The following is a 20267-nucleotide window of genomic DNA, read 5'->3' on the forward strand; positions in this document are numbered from 1 at the left end:
TCATCTAACACATATAATTCCTTCACATGCTCAAACCCCAAAACTTTAGACTCCAAAGTAGAGATTAGTACATACCTCCGTGATAATGCGTCAGCCACTACATTTTCCTTACCTTGTTTGTACTTGATGATGTAGGGAAATGTACCTATGAATGCAACCCACTTGGCATGCCGCTTGTTCAACTTCTGCTGCCCCTTAAGGTGCTTAAGAGACTCATGATCCGTGTGAATCACAAACTCTTTAGGCCTCAAGTAGTGTTGCCACACCTCCAAAGTCCTCACAAGCGCGTACAACTCTTTGTCATACGTTGGATAGTTCAGCGCTGCTCCATTGAGTTTCTCACTAAAATACGCCACTGGTCGTCCTCCTTGCATCAAAACACCACCAATACCTACACCTGAAGCATCACATTCAATTTCAAAAGTATTAGAAAAATCAGGCAAAACAAGTAAAGGCGCATTAATTAACTTTTGTTTAATAATATTAAAAGACTTCTCTTGCTCCTCGCCCCAATGGAATGGAACGTTCTTCTTAATCACTGCCGTCATCGGTGCCGCCAGTGTGCTAAAATCTTTTACAAACCTCCTATAGAAGCTTGCAAGACCATGAAAGCTTCGAACTTGACCAACAGAAGCAGGCGTTGGCCAATCTCGAATAGCACTTACCTTGTCCTCATCCACTTGTATCCCCTGCGAACTTACCACAAAACCAAGGAAGACAAGTTTGCTTGTACAAAAATCACATTTCTTTAAATTAGCATATAAATTTTCAGCCCTTAGTGTGATTAGCACAAGTCTCAAGTGATTAACATGCTCATCCAAGTCTTTGCTATATACTAGGATATCATCAAAGTAAACAACAACAAATTTTCCTATGTATGCACGCAAGACATGGTTCATTAACCTCATAAAATTGCTAGGAGCGTTAGTTAAGCCAAAAGGCATGACCATCCACTCATATAACCCGTACTTGGTTTTAAAAGCCGTTTTCCACTCATCACCTTCTCTCATCCTAATTTGGTGATAACCACTTTTCAAGTCAATCTTGCTAAAAATACAAGCACCATGCAATTCATCTAACATATCATCTAGTCTAGGTATGGGATGCCTATATTTGATGGTTATGTTATTGATTGCCCTACAATCTACACACATACGCCATGAGCCATCTTTCTTAGGAACTAATAAAACAGGTACAGCACAAGGAGACATGGACTCACGCACGAAACCCCTATCTAATAATTCACTTACCTGCCGTTGAAGCTCCTTGGTCTCCTCCGGATTGCTTCTATACGATGGACGATTTGGTAATGCACTTTCGGGCACAAAATCAATTTGGTGCTCAATCCCCCTCAATGGTGGTATTCCTTGAGCTAGCTCCTCCGGAAATATATCATCAAACTCCTGCAAAAGGGAAACAACAATGCTCGGAAGATTTCCGGCTATATCACTTGTGTTAAAGAGAATCTCTTTGTAAAGAATCAACACAAGTGTATCATGTGTGTGCAGCAATTGTTTCATGTCACTCTTTTGGACCATATATATTTTCTTTTTGGTCTCTTTCCTCTCATTTTCTTTTTCCTCATTTTTCTTTTGTATGGCTATCTCAATTTTTTTATCACTTTTGTTTTTAGCCATTTCATTTTTCTTTTCAAAGGCCATCTCACTTTTTAATTCACTCTTTTTTTCGGCTTCATCTCTCTTCTTTTTTTTCAATTGGTCCTCCAACACTTGTTTTGGGGATAAAGGAAGTAAAACAATGGGTTCTTTCTTGAGTACAAAAGAATATTTATTTCTAAACCCATCATGTGTTAGTTTCCTATCATATTGCCATGGTCTTCCTAACAAAATATGACAAGCATGCATTGGTACCACATCACACAATACCTCATCAACATACTTTCCAATCGAAAACGCAACCAAAACTTGTTTGTTCACCTTCAGTTCAGCACAGTCGTTCAACCACTGTAGCCTATATGGTTGAGGATGTTTCAAAGTAGGCAAGCTCAATTTTTCAACCATCTCAAGACTAGCAACATTGGTACAACTTCCTCCATCTATAATAACGTTGCAAACTTTGCCACTGATAAAACATCTAGTATGGAACAAGTTTTCCCGCTGATTCGTCTCCTCTTCTTTGACTTGGGCACTCATGATACGCCTAGTCACTAATGCCTCACCCACAACTGCTTCATATCCCTCATCAGGATCCTCTAATGCAGGCATCTCATCTTCATCCTCTCCATCATCTCCTTCACTATGAGATTCAAACTCCCCATAATTATTCAACACCATCACCTTTTTATTGGGACATTGGCTAGCAATATGTCCAATTCCTTGACACCTAAAACATTTAATATCTCTAGAACGATTAATAGGAGTTTCATCTTTACCTTGCATTCCCTACTTAGGCGCCTCCTGTTTAATGTCAACTTTGGGCTTGACCACTACCTTTCTTTCTTCACGTTTAACAACGTTGGAACGCCAAGGTGTTGATGTATTCCCAGTTTGTGTGGTACGACCAACTCCTCTCCTCTTGAGTTGTTGTTCCACTTTTATCACCATTTGCACCATTTCATCTAGATCCAAGTAATGTCTAAGCTCCACTTGGTCTTGAATTTCCCTGTTCAAACCACACAGAAACGAGCCATGGTAGCCTCATTATCCTCATCTATGTTTGCTCTAATCATGACTACTTCCAATTCTTTATATTAGTCCTCAACACTCTTCACACCTTGTCTCAAAGTTTGTAACTTCTTAAACATTTCTCTATTGTAGTGATTTGGTACAAACCTTTTCCTCATTACGCTTTTCATCTCCGCCCAAGTTTCTATAGGTCTCTCATTGCATCTTCTCTTAGTGGTCACTAATTGATCCCACCAAATAAGTGCATAATCAACAAATTCGACCACGGCCAACCTAACCTTCTTTTGTTCGGAATAATGGTGACAATCAAACACAAATTCAACTCGCTTTTCCCATTCTAAATAAGCCTCTGGATCCGACTTACCATGGAACGACGGAATTTTCATCTTAATGCTGCCTATGTTATTATCTTCCTTATTCCCATCATCGTACCTACCACGTAAGGCTTCTCTTCTTCCCCTACAAAATCCTTTACCTCTTCCGCTTCTACCCCAATTCTCGTTTTGGCTCTCCTCTTCTCCTTCCAAATCATAATCATTCTCTTCTTCATCCACTCTACCCAAACCTTTAGGCTTAGATTTATTTTCACTCGTACTAACTTCAAGCCTATCCAACCTCTCATATAAAGGATCCAACTCGGCCCTCAACATTCTACTAAAATGCCCAAATAACGCCTCCATTTGAACCTTAGATAACCCTTGGTTCGAACTCTCTCCTACTTCGCTCTCCATTTTAATTTCAGATTTTGTACCTGCAATAAAATGTTAGTAGAAATAAAAGATTTTCCTCACCCAAATTCTCACGATCACTCCAAAGAAATAACACTCGCACTCAAATGTTTTTTCACTAGAATTTGATAGTTCTCTCAAAGGTGTACTCAATCTTTATATATATATATATATATATATATATATATTTTATCAAACTAACAAGATTCAACTTGTGAACACTTGCAACTGTTTCACATGGATTGCACAAAAACAAGAACGACAGAATAACACATAACAAATTTTTGTTTTTGTTTTTGGTAGATATGACAATAGAAATAAAAGGATACCACAGATCTGAAAACAGAATGAAATTTGAGACAGATCTGAAAAATAACAACAACGATACTTACTTGATTTCAATGAGCCAAAGCTCTGATACCAAATGATACGAATCCTCGTACAAATGAAAGGCAAGCACGAATATATAAATCGCACCCTCAATTCAATAACAAACAAGGAACGATTATGTTGTCCCGATCTTTTGAAACAAGTAACGATTTTGTGATATTCACCTCTAAGCGATTATAACTTAGCAACAAATATCAACGATAAAACAATTGAATTTCAAACGAACCTTCAAAGAACTTGTTTTGACAATCCGTGCGAAGAACAATCGACAAACGCCACAAAGATGAAAATCTTTGATAAGTTTGATTTGGTTTCTTCTTGTGAAGAACAAAGCTAAAAGCTTTGAAAATTGAGAGAACTCAATGTATTTGATATCAATCTTCAATTATCTCGTTTTTGGTCATTACAATGCATTATATAATTAATAAAACCCATAAAAAGTAGTGTAGAAAGCATTAAAGAAGATAACTACCAACTTTGACACGGAAGTTGACAATAAACCGCGGGTGCGCTGCATACTGGACCGCTGGTGTGGTGTGGCTTCGGCTAAGTTCGAATAAAAGGACCACGGGTGCGGTCATTGTAGGAGCGCGGGTGCGCTTGCCGTCCGCGGGTGCGATCCTTGCTTGACCGCGGGTGCGGTATAGCTTCGGCAATATTCTCTTAAATTTGATTATCATGGACCGCGAGTGCAGTCCCTGAACTGGCGCGGGTGCGCTCCACCTTCGGCAATTGCACTTGAATAACATTCCAAAAACCTCCAATATTATTCTCATGATTCCCAACCTCCTCTAATTTAGACATCCAACTTGTAGGACTTCCTTGAAAGTTCATCATGAATCCTTGAAGTGCATCTTTAAACTTCTTGCTTTGTCCCCTCGTTATAGGTCCTTCAGGCAACTCCAACGACTCCCATGCTTTCTTTGGTGCTTGATCAACCACATTTGCATCAATAATCAGCTCGGAAAGCTTCCAATGTGCAGAAAATCAGAAAACCCCAAATTTCGGTAGAACCCTAGCTCTCAATCGCTCGGACTTAACGTGACTTAGATGGATAATGGAGGCTATAATGTTGGAGATGGAGATTTGTGGAAAGATAAGGCATCTTCGTGGAAAACTTGAGGATATTTTAGGAACAAAATGTTGATTTTTGATCAAGGAAGAAGTGTTTACTCTGAAAGAATTTAAAACAAATGGGCATCGGCGAGATGAAAATCTAGTGCAGGGACGCTATACCCACTGTATTCGAATCTCAATTGGCATTGCGAGCACATGGACACTGCAAAGTTAGAGAGAGAGTGCTAAAAACACTATCTTATTGCTGCAACAACCTTGCATGATACAAATTTATTCCATTTATTCAATTTGAAGACATGCGAGTTCCATTAATAAAAAAAAATGGAAAATGAAAAAAAAAGTAAAAATCAAAACTAAAATAATTGAAAGAATATAACAATTTGGGTTACCTTCCAAAAATATATATTTTTTAAAGTCATCATCCGGAATATCCATGTTCTCCTTAGTTTGGTTGATCCAATGGAACTTTCTCCACGTTCTTCACTTCATACCCATACTTGTGCTTCACGCTCTATACATTGACTTGGAAGGTTCTTCCGTCATTGCACAACAATTTCAACTTAAGAGCGGACATTTTCCACTATAAACATTCCTGGCCGCCTAGAGTTCAATTTTTCAAAAAACAGAATCACATGCGATAATTGAATAAGAGCGCTTGTTGTCCCAACTAAAACTTTCTTCTTAATATGTTCTTTTCACGCCATTTCTTTGTATGTTCCTTGTAAATCTTGGCATTATCATAAGCATCAATGTGGAACTCTTCCATCTCATTCAGCTGCAAAAGTCGTTCTTTTCCAGAAGCCTCAAAATCTAACTTCTTCACTGCCAAGTATGCTCGATGCTCCAAATCCAGTGATAAATGGCACACATTTCAAAAACCAGCCAGTAAAGGGACATTACACTAGGATTTTTAAATGCACTTTTGTATGCCCATAGCACATCATCTAGCTTGGTTGCTCAATCTTTCCGGTTAGTTTTGATAGTCTTCTCCAGAACTTTCTTGATTTCCCAGTTGGATATTTCATATTTTTCATTGGATTTTTGACGATATCCAAGTTCCACTTTGTGCCTCACATCATATTTAGCCAAGAGAGTTAAAAAATTTATTGTTTAAATGTGTCCCTTCATTACTCAAAATTGCTTTTGGAGTTCCAAACCTATTGAGGATATTCTTGTGCAAAAACATAACTACAACACGAGTTTCTTTAGTAATGGTGACAATATTTTTCCCCCATTTTGACACATAATTAACAGTAATAAAATATAATATTGACCAAAGAGACTGTAAATGGTCCTATAAAATCAGTACTCAGATATAAAAAAAGTTCTATCTCAAAAATATTTGTCACTGGTAATTCTTGGCGTCTAAAAATATTACCTACTATTGACATCTATCACATGATTTCTCTAAATTATATCGATCATTAAACAAATTAGGCCAATAAGAATATATTTAAATACAATGGGAGCCGTTCTTGATGCTCCAAAGTGCCCACCATAAGGTGCAGAATGAAATTGCTCAAGAATTTCTTTGGATTCATCTTCCGTCACACGTCTTCTATCAGAGCACTTCTTAAAATGTTTGTATCATCCCACAGGTAAAACTTTGAATCGTGAAAGAACTTATTTTGTTTTATGGTGATTAGGGTCTGGAGGTCAAACGCCAAAAGAAATAAAATTACCAATATCAACAAACCAATGGAGTTTAGAGGTTGCCTCAAAGAGATGTTTATCTAGAAATTTTTCCTTGATGATCCCATATTTCGTTTAGCCCTCCAAGTCTAGTCGATATAAATGATCCGCCACTAAAGTTTCATTGCCTTTCTTGTCTCTAATCTAAAATTCAAACTATTGTAGCATCAATATCCACCTAATCAACCTAGTATTTGCATCTTTCTTGTCAAGCAAGTAATGAATAGCTACATAGACAGTATAAACGATTAACTTTAAGCCAATTAGGTAAGACGAGAATTTGTCGAATGAATACACCACAGCCAACATCTCTTTTTCTGCAGTGGTATAATTTTGTCGTGCTTTATTAGAGTTTGACTGACATAGTAGTTTGGTCGAAACATTTTAGATCTCATTTGGCTGAAGATTGCTCTAATTACGTAATCAATAGCATCACAAATAACTTCAAAGGGATCTTTCAAATTAGGTACAGCCATGATAAGTGCTGAGATCAGTGCTTCCTTGATCTTGTTAAAAGCCTGTATACACATGTCATCAAAAATAAAAGTAGAATCCTTTTATATTAAATTGCACAAGAGTTTACTGATTGTAGAAAAAATCTCAAAGAAAGCGGCAATAAAACCCAACATATATACTATAAAGCTTATGATGGTTTCATGTTATCTAGTGGTGGAATATTTTCAGTTGCAATCACTTTGACTCTATCTACTTCAAAGCCCTTGGATGACACCTTATGTCCAAGCGCAATAACTTTTTGAACCATAAATTGGCATTTCTTCTGGTTAAGAACTAAGTTTTTCATTGAAAACTCTGTAAAACAAGAGAAATATTATGCAAAAAATGATCAAAAGAAGAGTCAAATAACGAAACTTTGTCCATGAATACTTGTAAGGTCTAAAAATTCAAACGACGTAACCTGACTGACTGCATGAAAATTTAGGATATTATTAAAAATGCTTGATTAAATGTTTTAAATGCATTAAGTGCATGTTTATGACATGATTACATGTTCTACTGTATTATTTACTTGATTGCATGCACTAGGGCTTTTTGCAGTCTTTGATGCTCGAACGAGGAATGGAGACCACATACAGTCTAAGAAAAATATTTTTATTAAATAATTATTTTAAATTATTTAATATATGGTGTATTTATTAATTAATTCTCGAAAATGGGTACTTTATGATATTTTACACGTCGAGCCATATTGTATCGGTAGTCGATTTTTAGCAAAATGGAGGACTTTTTAGTGCTCAGGTAATATTTTCAAAAACGTACCAAAACGAAACATTTTACATGCTTGTTAGTGAGCCCAATAGGCTTGTTTTAGTAGGATTATGGGCCAAGACCTCTACCTTTTAATATTTTAAAACCTAGGCCCATTATCCATCACCATTCCATTTTATTTCTCCCCCAAGCCCTAGCCTCCCAACTCCCTCTCGGCCGCACACTCACACACGCACACCAGCAACTATTTGTCTCGTTTTCAAGGAGAATTGAGTAGGTTCATCATCTCGTCCCTCCAGTGTTCATCTCTCACTCTGTTGGTTTGATTTTTCGAGCGTTTAATCGAAAAAAAACGTCCTATACCTTCGTTTTCTCATCATTCACACCAATATATGTTTATGTGTTTTGTGCATGATATGTGTCCGAACTAGTGATATATGCACGTATGGATCAACTTTTCATCGCAAACATCTCATATTATTCTATGCATCTCACATTTTTTTGACATGGGTGAAAGGCTGCCAGGTTTGATGGTTAGGGGACAATCTACATGAGTTTTAGAGAGGGTTTAAATGATAAGATCAGATCAGGAACAAGTCCTTGTAGGTGGCCAATCGGATCTCCACGTTTTGGCTCGGTTTTGGTTCGAACTGGCTTAGCGGTTGGGGCGGCTGTGTACAGGTTGTTCTAGAACATGGTTCAAGCCCTGTTGGGTCTGCGTTGGGGACCTAGATGGTCGGTGCATGGTTGGAACCGGTACCTGGGTAGATTGTGAGCTTAGGAGTGAAAAGTGGTCGCATTTTTGGTTTGTTCGGGTGGCCGCGTACGTTCGGATGCATGGGTCGGAGGGCCATAGTTAAGTCAGTCTAGAAGGGTCCAGTTTTGGTCTAGGAAGGTCTGGTTTGGGTCTGGTCCGAGCTGGTTTGGTGTAGAGTTGAGTTTTTGGCTTGAACATGTAGTAAGGGTTTCGGGTTGTTGGTGAAAAAAAATTCCAGCGACTTTCAAGGCATTTTCAAGGGTCTTATATGGTGTGGACATGGTTATTTTAGGCTTAGTTAGGTGTAATTAAGTCACGGTTTAAGTTTCAAAAAGTTTGGTTGAGTTTCGGAAAATGTATACGTATATGATGGCATGATTTGAATATGAATTTGTTTATGTCCATGCTTTTGAAGATCATGAAGGTTATTTTAAATACAGTATTTATCATTGTAGCTTGATATGTATATGTACTTTGTTATGCAGTTATGCTGTATTGAGTCTTTAGACTCACCAGGTGTGATTGGTGAATGTGAGAATGTCGTTGAGGAGATTGAAGGTGCTGAGGATTGAGTAGACTGAGCTGGTGGCGCATTGGAAGCCCGAGGACCTTACGTTTCTTCCGAAAATTTCTATTTTATGAGGATTATGGTTAAAACAGGGTTTTAAAACATTCATGATTTTTATGCTTGAGGATTGGTAGATTTTTAACAATATGTTAATGTTTTATTTTAAACAGTATACGTTTTTGTCGATCACATTTTTAAGATTTGAACTGCAGTCGATTTTATACAGGTGTTGTAAACGAAATTTCGCAGTTTGACAAATTAAGCGTGAAGAGATTGAACAAATGATAAAGAAAACTGAAGGTAACTGAACTGAAGATTCGAAAATTGATAGTTGCCTAAACCGAAGATTAAGCATATATAATTCTAGGCAACTGAACTATTGTCAACTGATCAGTTTCACTACAATCAGTTGAGAATGATTAGTTAATCCTAACGACTAAAGAAGTCAACTGATTTTATCAGCTTTACACGTCATTAGTTAAGGATGTAGCCAACAACCGACAGTTTGTACAGAAGCAGTGGGAAAGCTGCATTTCAGAAAAGATATAGTGTACAACTGTCAGAAGAATGTTGACATGGCCATACAACGGATATAAAGATTAAAATACATTCATTGTTACCATTGGAATCAAAGCCTATAAATAACCTAGAAGATCAGCTGAGAAAGATACGAAAAGAGTAACACAACACATACGAAGTTAACTGATTCATCCGATTATCAAGTTTTTCAGAACTCTTCTCATATTCTTTCAAAGCTCAGTTTTACAAAAGCTCACATTTATCATACATATCAATAGCTTATAGTCTATACTTTGAGCTTCAAGCACAAACATTCTTTGTTGTTTTATTCGATCTTTGTAAGATCAGTTGTGCTTAGAAATTACATCAGTTGAGTACTGATACAAATTGTAGTGATACTAAGAGTTTCAGTTTTGATATTGTTAAGTCCAAATTGAAGTGGGTTTGTACAAATCATTGTATAGATCAAAGCTTTTTAGTGAATATCCTATCATCGTGATAGAGGGGGTCACGTAGGAGTGTTTAAAATCTCCGAACATCCATAAATCTTGTGTTGCTTATTATCAGTTTTTATTCTATCTTTCTTTCAGTTATTTCCGCACTTTTATTAAGTTAACTGATTGACATTGACAACAAGATTCCCGAATTCAGTTTATCACTAAACTGATTCATCTATCGAAATGTGGTGAAAATTGTAAAGTGTTTATTCAACCCCTCGCCCATTCTAAACACTTTATCACACCCAACCAATCCTAACAAGTGGTATTAGAGCGGTTGAATCTTGTTTCTGAATATTTCGTACCTACAAATCTGATTACCATGTCTTCCTTCAACAAAATTCCAAGGTTTTCAAGAGAGGAATTTGATGATTGGAAGATTAGAATGCTGGCTCACTTAGCTGCACAAGATGATGACATGTGGTACGTTATCACTGACAGACCCATGAAAATATTAAAAGAAAATACTGTTGTGGCCATAACTGATGGTGCTCCACATCGTATTGAAAAGTCTAGAGAAGAATGGACAGTAGAAGACAAAATAAAAGCCAATTTGGACAATGTGGCTAAAGACATTTTGTACAAGACGCTGGATAAAATCACTTTCAGCAAGATAAAGATGTGCAAAACTGCAAAAGAGATATGCGAGAAGTTGATTCAGCTCTGCGAATGAAATGAGCAAATCAAAGAAAATAAACTCTCAGTTGCTATTCAAAAGTTTGATAATATTAATATGAAGACTGGAGAGTCTATGAACGAATACGATGAAAGAGTCATCACTATTATAAATGAACTGAATCCACTTGGAAAAGTGTATTCAAACAAAGAAGTTGCACTAAAGAAGGTCCGAGGTCTTCCTAAGGAATGAGATGTCAAGACCATGGCTATGAGAGAATCTAAGGACCTAAACAAGGTTGAACTACATGATCTGTTTTCTGATCTCAAAGCCTATGAGTTTGAACTGAAAACAAGAGAAGGAGAGAATTCTACACCACATATCACAACTGCTCTTAGTGCTCACAAACTGGAACCAACCAGTTCAGTTGAGAAAACTGCTGATCAGTTGAGTAATGACACAATGTCTTTATTTGTGAAGAAATTCAGAAAATTCATGAGAAGAAACCAAGGTTCTTTCCAACAAAATTATCAGAGGAATAACTCGAAGGAAGAACCAAACTCTTGCTTCAACTGTGGAAAGCGAGGTCACTTCATTGCTGACTGTCCAAAACCTAAGAAGGACAATAAAAGTTCAACTAATAAAAAAGAAATCACTTGAATACAAAAGAAGAGACATGAATGTGATCATTCAAGAAGAAACATGAAATCCTGCTTGCTGAGGAAATAAAATCTAAATGGGTAGAGACTGACAGTGAAAATTAGAGCCAGAGAGCTTCAGCAGCTCTGGTGATGATGAAGAAAAGGTTAAGTGCTTAATGGCAAATGATGCAGAACGGAAATCAACAAGTGAACATGTATTTGACTTCAACTCTACTGATTTTTCACGAGAAAAACTTGTTACCACTTTGCATGACATGGTGAATGAGTATCACAAACTTGCTCGCTCATTTGAAAAAGACAAAGTTGAGCAAATTGATCCCAAGGACAATAAAACGGAAACTGGTGAGTCAGTTGAACAGTTGAGTCTCAAAAGGGAGATTGCAAAGCAAAAAACTGAAATGATCGAGAGTCAATCCTTGATTCACCAGTTGAAAAATGAGATTTCAAAACAAACTAACTTGTTTCAGGCTTGGAATAAGTCATCAGTCACTCTGACTGAAATGCAGAGTTTGCAAAAATCAGTTGATGATAAAACTGGTTTAGCTTCAATAGCATCATTAAAACCTCTGCCGGTGATACTATACCAAAGTTGAATGAACAAAAGGGAAATATATTAACTTTGTGAAATCAACAGTGGTACAAGAAATTTTTGAACCGAGTAAACATACCATCCAACTGATTGAACATAAGGACAAAGCTAAGCGGTTTGGAATTGGATATAGCCCGAAGAGTTCAACTGATTCGAAAAGTTGGTCACCTAAAAAGTACGGCTACAAAAATCTTAACTCTGAGAATGGCTACTACAATTACTATAATTTTAAGACAGTTCAAAAGCGATATCGGGTGAACAAGCAGTTGAAAAGGGTTAACAATCATATTGTTTCATCCACACACCACACACCTAACACACACAAGTCCGGGAAAATAAATTGGAACACAGCAACTGAAATGTCACTTAGACTGATCCAAGTCTGGGTTCCTAAAAGACTAATCAGTGTAAGACCCAAATAGATGTGTGTACCAAGATCATATATTGTGTGTGATTGCAGGTAACGGGTACAACAAAAGAATCAATTTGGTATTTGGATAGCGGTTGCTCACGACATATGACAGGGGATGCTGAATTGCTATCCCAACTGATCAAATACACTGGTCCAAACATAAGTTTTGGAGACAACTATAAAGGTAGAACTGTGTGTAAGGATAAGTTTATCCATGGTAACATTATTATTAAAGATTTCTTACTGGTTGATAATTTGAAGTATAACTTCATTAGCATCAGTCAGTTATGCGACAATAATTTCTCAGTCAAGTTCAACAAATACAAGTGCACAGTTAAGAACTCCACTGATGAAATCATTATAACTGGCAATCATTGTGGCAACACTTACAAATTCGGTTGGACTAATCAATCTAATGCTCCAGTATGTTTTATAGCTTCAAAATCTTCTAAAAACTGGTTGTAGCATAAAAGGTTGAACCACTTAAACTTTAAATCTATTGCTCATCTGAGTAACCATGATCTTGTAACTGGTCTACTTAAAATAGATTTTTTAAAAGAAAAAATTTGTTCAGCATGTCAGTTTGGTAAACAAGTAAGATCTTCATTTAAAAAAAGGGTATTAAATCCTCCTCCAGATGCTTAGAACAGTTGAATATGGATCTTTTTGGTCCAATATCAGTCATGACTTTAGGAGGATTGAATACACATTGGTAATCGTTGATGATTTTTCAAGATTTACTTGGGTTATCTTTCTTAAATCGAAAGACCAAACTGATGCACAACTGATTAAATTTTTCAAACAATTATTAAATGAAAAATCAGTTGGTATAGACAGAATAAGATCTGATCAAGGGACTGAATTTTTAAATCAAAATCTTTCACAATTTTTGGAAAATACTGGAATTAAGCATGAGCTCTCAGAAACAAGAACTTCTCAGCAAAATGGTGTAGATGATAGAAGAAATCGATCTATTAAAGAAGCTGCTAGAACAATGCTTGTTGATTTCGGTATTTCTCAAATATTTTGGGCAGAAGCAAAAAACACTGCATGTTACGCTCAGAACAGATCAATGATTCACAAAAATCATTTGAAAACACAATATGAGATCTGTCATGGACATAAAAATGTGGTGTCTTATTTCATAATATTTGGCTGCAGATGTTTTATTCATGATCATGGCAAAAATTATTTGAAAGATTTTGATGCAAAATCTGCAGAGGAAAATATTTTTGGGTTATACATCAGTTAGTAAAGCTTATAAAGTCTTTAATAAATGTACTTTGAATGTAGAAGAATCAATTCATATTGTGTTTGATGAATCGGGACTAACTGATAAGACAACTGATCCAATTGAGCTAGTTGATCGCTTTACATATATAAATTTGGAGGATGATAGTGAAGAAGAAGTTCATATCAATCGAAATCTCCTTCAAACACCAGAACTAGAGATATTGGGTCAATCAGTTGAACAAGAAATTGTTCCTGATTATCAGTTAGTGGAGCGAAATGATGAAATTTAAATACCAACTGAAGCAGCAGCAACTGGTACCAGAATTGCTTTGCCAAGACCTTTATGTCCAGGAGGTCTTGGGTTCGAATCATGGGAAGGTAAAAGCTCCAGTGCCTGGGCTGGAGAAGTCCTATGAGTAATGGCGCATGGGTAAGCCCGTGAGGGAAAAGGCCCCAGTGGGAACCCAAGACGGGAAAAGGCTGCCGAGGGAGCCCAAGATCGGGATATCCCATGGTCGTTACAAAAAGACACCTTTTTTGTAACAATCATGGGCCATTAGGCTGAACCAATATTTGTCTCGACCCATACCCATGCACCACTACTAGTCATGGGTCGTTAGGATGGTCCAGCACGGGCCTCGGCCCATGCCCATGCACCGTCACTCATAGAATATCCCACCCCTGGATTGTGGTTTCTTTCGCCTCCCCCAACACTTGAACCCATGACCTCAAGGCATAAATACTTAGATTCTTAAAGTGTTGGTACCTGTTAATGCATGAAATCGAGGATTTAAATTAAATGATGTGTTGTTCTATTTTTATGCATTAAATGCATAATTATTGCATGATAAGATTATTGTCATGATTATTTTAAAAGTTCATGCATTAGGGTTTCTAGATGTATTTCGCCTTCGATCGAGGAACGGAGACCAGATAATTAACAGGAAAATTATTTTAATTACATGTTTAATTTTTATTTATTAATATAAGGTGTTTTAAGTTTATTTTCAAGAACTGGGCTTTGTTGGGTATTTTTACCCGCCGGAACATATTTTTAGTCGGTACGTAAATTTTATCGAATCGGTAGACTTTTTGAGGGCTCGGACAATATTTTTAAAAACTAACCAAAACGAAATATTTTTTGGGTGTGTGTCTTGATGGGTCTATTTTTAAGCTTAATGGACCCAAAAACCTTTTAATCCTCTTTAAATCAAAGTTAGGGCCCATTAGCATTTTTATTATCTATTTAATAATACCCTAAACATTCCCTAAACCTAAACCTAACTATAGAAGCCGCCCACCCTCAATCTCCAGCAGCATTTCATGTGAGGAAACTTCAACAGCTTCAAGCTTTCGAAATCCTTCAAGCAAGCTCCCTTCCCCCCTCTTTCGGTGCCTCCCCGACGCGCAAATCTCATCGTTTTCGTTCAAAAAACATCAAGGCATGCCACATATTTTTATTGCTGCATCATATACGCTATATACATGTTGTACTGTGTTTATTTGTTTGTGGAATTCTCGATGCAACGCATATCATGTAAACCCTCGGTTTCTGCTTAAATACATGCATCCTTTTGTTCTCTACTCATGTTTCTTCATGTTGTTGTGCAAGGGGTTGTTGGCTGCTATTGCTAGGGTGCCGAGACATGTCATGGTTTAAGGGAAATAGTGCTGGAGTCAAGGCTTGAGGAGGGTCGATGTAGATCGAGAGTGGTGTCCAAGTAATGGCTCGGTTTTGGGGAGATCGCGTGCAAGGGTCGGGCCAGATGCAAGGACCGATCCAAGCCATGGACCAGACCCTGGTGGGTCTGAGACAAGGCCTGGAAGGGTTCGACACATGCTGGAATCAACCCCAAGCACGATCGATCGAGTGGGAAAAAGATTGGCCGCGGGTGATACACCTTCGGCGTCTAGCAATTGTAGGCTTAGTGCAGCGTCCATGGGGTTGGAGCCGTGAGTCTTATAGGTCTAGGAGGGTGATAAGGTGGGCTAGGAGGAATTGATGGGTGACTGGTACCGTTAGGTGAAAGCTAGGATCGAATTATGAAGCATTGGGTGCGCTAGGGTTCGCTCTTGTCACTTGTTGAGAATTCCAGCGGCTGTCGGTTTTAATTTGGAGGTCTTAAGGGGTCTGGAATGATTAATTTGAGGGCTGGTCTAGTAGATTTAATATACGACTTGAGTTGGAAAAAATTTGGTTAAGATTCGGGTTGATTCGTTTTAAAACATGGTTTTAAAACGAATCGATTAGGTTTTGTAACGGGCTCGATTTTACGTCTAAGAAATAATTTTAAGTTTGTTTTGGGATGATTTAAGTATTTTGGTAAGTTTCAGGTCGAAATTTAGAGGCTCGGGGGTAAAATGGTCATTTTGGGTTTCCAGGGGCAAAATGGTCATTTTGCACCCGGGTGAGTTTTTGGCCGTGGGAGCGCCCTGAGCACAAATTTATTATGTTTTTAAAATTTTATGCATCGTGATCACGATTTTTATGAATTTATGAAATATACGTTGCATGCTTGATTTTAAGAAAATTTACGCATGTGCATGATTTGATAAGTGATGAAAATGATGACGTTTTGAAGGATAAGAATTAGTTGTGGCTATTGAAGTATATGTAAATGCTTAAGACGTATATGTAAATGATGATGATGAGGCCTAGGCACAGTGGATGGGTAACACTGTCACTTATGTCCAACAGCCGCCGCGTACCGCGGTTCTATGTATGATGGATCCGTCGTAAATGATGAATGATGTACGACAGTCACAACTAATGAACTAAATTGACCAATGATGAATGAAGATAATGATGAACTATGAGTGATGTTATTGATGAGCTGTTTTGACATGTAATGATTTAATGATTTCATATGGTACGTTTGCATTTACGCTTTTTAAATGCATGAAAGGTATGTTGATTACAGTATATTTTCACTGTTGTGTGCTATGTATATTGTTAGTCTTGGTACAGGTGTATTGAGTATTTAGACTCACTATGCGTGTGTGATGCAGGTGACCATGTTTATGAGGGGACTGGAGGTGCAGAACTCTGAGTCGGAGGACTAGATGTGCGTGCACGACCCGAGGACCACATTTCTTCCGCACATGATGTTTTTATGAGTTTTGAGAGGGCGTATTTTTATACACTGTTTTTTATACGCTATTGATTTTTAGGGTTTTTTTTACTCGTTTATGTTTACGCACATTCTGTTGGATGAACTTTGCCATTTTAAACTGCTCTATTTTTACTATAAAAAAATTACGATTATTTTTAAACGATATATTTTTCAGTAGATATGCATGCATGTAAAATATTTAGTTGGGATTTTCGAAAATTTCCGCATTTTAAATAAGTAGATGTTTCAGTTGGTATCAGAGCCGGTCACCGGCATGGAACACCAGGAAATAATTGCTATGCGGAGCAAATTGCTACGTGCATGGAAGCCACCTCTTGAACCTGTAGGAGCCACCTCTAGATTCTCAGCGCTGGTGGATCGAGTGGTCAGGCCGCGATGAGGACGTCACGTTCTGAAGGAGGGGTGATTGTGATACTCTTGTCCCACATCTTAAAATTAAATATTTCAAATGAGTTTATAATGGCTTACAGTGGACTTCTATAGCAATTTGGGTTAAATCATTTTCGTAAAAGTGAGGATGAATACGAAGTAGTTGCTACAGGGGCCCATTGTACAGTCAAGCAGGCTCAGGCTTGAGCTCGGGGCGTGACAGAATGGTATCAGAGCCGGTCACCGGCATAGAACACCGAGAAATAAGTGCTATGCGGGGAAAAGTGCTACGCGTATGGGAGTCACCTCTGAACCTGCGGGGCAAAGTGCTAAATGACGGGAGCCACCTCTTGAACCTGTAGGAGCCACCTCTAGATTCTCGGAGTTGGTGGATCGAGTGGTCAGGCCGCGATGAGGACGTTGCATTCTGAAAGAATGGTGATTGTGATAGCCTTGTCCCACATCTTAAAAATTAAAGATTTAAAATGATTTTATAATGGGGTGCAATGGAATTTTATAGCAACTTTGGTTAATCATTTTCGTAAAGTGAGGACGAATACGAAGTAGTTGCTATAGGGGCCTATTGTGCAGTCACGCAAGATGCGGGCCTAGGCTCGGGCCGTGACATTTTCAGTTAGTATCAGTTAGGATGCAAAAATAATTAAAGCAGTAAAGAATAGACAAACATTGACTGAAATAAACCTTTATTGATTATAACGACTTGCTATTAAATTGTTTATTTCAATCTCTATTGCGTCTAGCCAAGAGTTTATCCATGCGGATAACTTGCCGGTGGCAGATTTCGTGAACTCATCTGAAAAAGCAATCTTCTTCAGAATCTTCTGCTCCTTGAGAAGCATTAGATGGTAGACACCTTCGTCCGTGAAGATATCTGAAGCTTCAGCAACGCCAAGACGCCACATATATTTAGTTTCAGTTGTCACTCGCTCTCTAGTGACAACCAGTTCTTGCTCTCGGGAGGACTGCAGCTCCTGGATTTTTGTCCAGGTTGACAATGTATTTTCAAAGACAAGGTCTTCAATCTTCAGCTTTTGAGCAGCTTCAATGGATAACTTAAACTCCTCAGCCAAATCTGGTTGTTGTGAACTACCTATTGCGTCCATTTGTTGTTGCTTTATTTTTTACTATTTTCTGAAATAATCAATTGATATTGTGACTAATCACTTCATTCTTATTTTTAGATAAGCTTCGAGTCATCTGAAGAGAAACTTGTTATCTCCGGAGATTTAGCTTCAAAGGATAATAATTTCTTATATTTATGCGATATGTTCAAGGAAAAATTGTTGACTTAACTTTATATTATTTACATTATTTTATGTCAGTCAATATTGTTAGTCAATTGGTTTTCAGTTAGCTTGCAAAGAGAACATATCAGTAAAACTGATGAGCAACAATGAACTAAAATTGATATTTTATTGATAATATCTCTCTGCTATTACACGATTTAATTCCATTTCTATTACATCTAACCAAATGGATAACCAGCTGGACATTTCCTGTGAAAACAATTTTTTCCAGTATTCTATACTCTTTGCTGAGCATTAGGTCATACAGACCTTCATCAATTACTAGGTCGGAAGTGTGAATGACATTTAGACAACGCTTATATTAGATTTCAGTTGCCTTCTGATCATCTGTGACAACTAATCTATCTCTCTGGATAGTCTGCAGCTCATGAACCTTCGTCCAGGTGGACATTACTTTTTCAAAGACAAAGTCTTCGATATCCATCTTCCAAGTTTCCACGAATGAAAGCTTTCCTGAAGGATTATATTTCTTGGAACTTCTTGTTTTGTCCTTACTTTCTTTACTTATATGCATCTATTTAGGAGGAATATGGATATTAAATTGGTTAACTGATAAGACAATAGCCAGTTTATCTTCAACTGAATTGATTTAGTTTTCAACTGATCACTCAATTATTGACCTAAATGATCTTATCCATAAGTTGACTAGTTAGCAATTGAAATTCCATATTAAATGATGGGACTGATAAGATTAAGCACTTATATATGTCTTTCATCGAATAGTAACTGAACACGTGGCCTCATGTAGTCTAAGCACTTTCTATTCAAAATCACAGACATCGTACACGCGTTTTTGACTCAGTTAATCTTGGACTGACACGTATCCGAAAGTTCGAACAGTCAATAACATAAGAAATGAATCCGCTTCATTTAAGTTGCTTTATGAGCACTTCAACTTACAAAGCAAATCAAACCACCAAATCTTTTTCTCTTATGCAGATCCTCCAACAACTCAGAAATGGCAAGCCAAATTCCCGCTTACATTCTTAATGCTATGGCAATTGATTTTGATTCAGTCCTCTCTGTTAAGGATGAATCCATTCGAAGTGTCTTTCTGAAGCTGGAAGCAGCTGGATTGAAGAAGTTTCTTGGGTCATCTACTCAGGAAATCTACTCTAAAGAGATTCAAGACTTCTACGACAACGGATACATCACTGCTTAAGGGAAATCACAGCCACTGTCAGCAATAAGTTGTTGGTTTTAGATGAAGAATCATTCAACATCTTTTTCCAACTGCCTTCAAATGGTCTTTCTCAATTCTCTGAAATGAAATTTGCTGATGTTGAGAAGATGCTAACACTTTTATCTGCTGATGGGAAGAAGACAAAAGTTTTTGATCCCAAAAAGGAGCTCAAGTATGAATATCAGTTGTTGACGGACATAGTTGCCAAGGGTGTTCTGGCTAAGGCAGGATTTTTTGCTATCCTCACCCTTGAGAAATTTCAAGTTATGTCTGCTGTGATAAATGGACGAAAACTGAACTGGTCGGCCATTATTTTCATCACTCTGAAAAATATGATTCAGTCGACAAAACAGTCCAAAGGCTATGCCGTGCCTATCAGCTCCCTCTTGAAGAGCAAAGGTTTGGCAGATGACTCGACTGAGAAGTCATCCAAATACAAGGTCTTCACTGCTAAGAATGTTCAGCCACCGAAGACAAAGCTGGAAATTTCTCCCAAGCAGTTTTTAAAAGTCAAAAAGGAGATTGGGACGTAGGCAGCACCCAAGTCAGTAAAGAAGGCCAATGACTTGGAAAAGTCAAAGAAGGCAATCTAAATGAAATTGATTGTCAGTGAAATTGAATCGGAGAAAACCGTTGCTACG

General features: G+C 37.5%; 1 pseudogene; it reads right to left on the reverse strand.

Moving 5' to 3' along the window:
- On the reverse strand, positions 1 to 8613 carry LOC142525947 (uncharacterized; annotated as a pseudogene).
- Positions 8614 to 20267: the final 11654 nt, after the last annotated feature.

The sequence above is a fragment of the Primulina tabacum genome, chromosome 15 (assembly GCF_025594145.1).
Source record: "Primulina tabacum isolate GXHZ01 chromosome 15, ASM2559414v2, whole genome shotgun sequence".
Taxonomy (NCBI): Eukaryota; Viridiplantae; Streptophyta; class Magnoliopsida; order Lamiales; family Gesneriaceae; genus Primulina; species Primulina tabacum.